This window comes from Seriola lalandi, unplaced genomic scaffold, assembly GCF_002814215.2.
Source record: "Seriola lalandi dorsalis isolate HSWRI2012SDOR001 ecotype SW California unplaced genomic scaffold, Sedor1 jcf7180001975484, whole genome shotgun sequence".
NCBI classification, from domain to species: domain Eukaryota; kingdom Metazoa; phylum Chordata; class Actinopteri; order Carangiformes; family Carangidae; genus Seriola; species Seriola lalandi.
Genome location: NW_019446150.1, coordinates 1 through 1,641, shown reverse-complemented (window position 1 = coordinate 1,641; position 1,641 = coordinate 1). Strand labels below are relative to the sequence as shown.

The window sequence follows — 1,641 nt, the reverse complement described above, 5'->3', positions numbered from 1 at the left end:
ATATATCAAATGGACATAAAGAGTCATTAAAAGACAAGCATGCTTTAGAGAAAATCTATATGATGAGTTTGTTTAGATTTGTTCTTTTACTGTGTTCTGATAACTGCCTTATAATGACTGCTAACTGAACGACTGGATGCCATTTGTGTGTATTTGAGTTAAGGCATAAACACTGTATTAGTTTACATTAACGTCAGTTACTCTCAACAGAACGCGACAGCCTGCGGACAGCTGGGTCCTGGTCACATTGGTCCCCCACCCAAGAAAGATAAAGATAAAGAAGGTAATACTTTGAATGTCTTGCAGACAAAAACTCCCAAATCATTATAGTAACACAGAGGAGGTACAAACTGTGTGTGTGTGTGTGTGTGTGTGTGTGTGTGTGCGTGTGTGCGTGTGTGCGTGCGTGCGTGCGTGCGTGTGTGCATGTGTGTGCTTGTGTGTGCTTGTGTGCTTATTTGCTTGTGTTTATTTAGAGTCAACTGCCTATGTGAAGAAGAACAGCAAAGATATCTGGAGCGAGGAAGAGGTGGCTGAGGGCTCCCAGTATGATGATCTGGCTGACCCACGGCCACAGCCTGAGTAAGACCGACAAACACTGCTAAAGGAGGGGTTCACTGCTAAAGGAGTCAAACAGTGGGAAACACAGATGGGCCCCCTTCAGTCCTTTTTTTCACCTGGTTTCTAATTGGGATTGCACCTTCCACTGAGGCTAGAGAAGCACTCATCCTCACCTTTTTGAAAATATTTAAGCCTTAAAACCAGAAAGCCACACTTTCCCATGTAAGGTTTAACAAAACTTTCTCATTATAAGACTTTGTTCCACCTTGACCAGGTATTCAATTATTATAAACACTTGGCCATTATTACCATTGTGCTATAGAATTAATTATAGAAATACAATGGAAGAGGGAAGCTGCCTGTAGAAAACTATTTATTACAGTTGCTTATAACATTTTCCACACTCCATTGACCTCAGTTAACACCCTCCTCTGCCTGTTTGTTTTTTGTTGTTTTCTCCATCCCAATGTGAAGCTATTTTAACGAGATGAATACTGCATTGATTGTGTGTTTTTGTATGTGCCTTCATTAGTGTGTATAACCTTTGGTCTTCAGGTATGAAATAATCCTGAAGCAGAGTGTGGGCACAGAGGATCTGTTCTTGGGCTTGAGTGGAAAGGACCCATCCTCCATGTGCTGTGAAGCCATGCTGGTACGTAAACTAAACAAACTTCAACAGGATTTCTGTTTGTCACAAAATATACTAGTGTGATGACAATAAATGACAAAAACAAAGATGCGATCAGGAACAAACAACCAGGAATGATAACATCATTCAAAATATGGGAAGGATTCCGTAAATTAATTTTAAGACTTTTAAGACTCTTTGAGCCTCAACTATGACGCATAAAAGTTCTGACACAATTTGTAAACAGAACAAGGAACACAAAATCCAACTTAAGCAGCATGAATTAGTGTAGATTTAAATAAAGCATAATGTTACAAATCTCACTTTATCACCATGCACTGATTTGGATATGAGGAAGACATCTTAATACTATATCATCCTTAACAAGGTTGTTCATACTTTTTATTTAAGCAGTATTAGAATTGAACAGAAGGTAAAGAAAATAGAAAAAC

General features: G+C 38.9%; 1 long non-coding RNA gene across 1 annotated transcript; it reads left to right on the top strand.

Annotated features, from left to right (window-relative positions):
• Positions 1-72: 72 nt before the first annotated feature.
• Positions 73-1,209, top strand: LOC111655528 (uncharacterized). The gene is made up of 3 exons (XR_002760811.2): positions 73-283; positions 477-582; positions 1,117-1,209. It is a non-coding gene; the product is annotated as an uncharacterized LOC111655528 (long non-coding RNA).
• Positions 1,210-1,641: the final 432 nt, after the last annotated feature.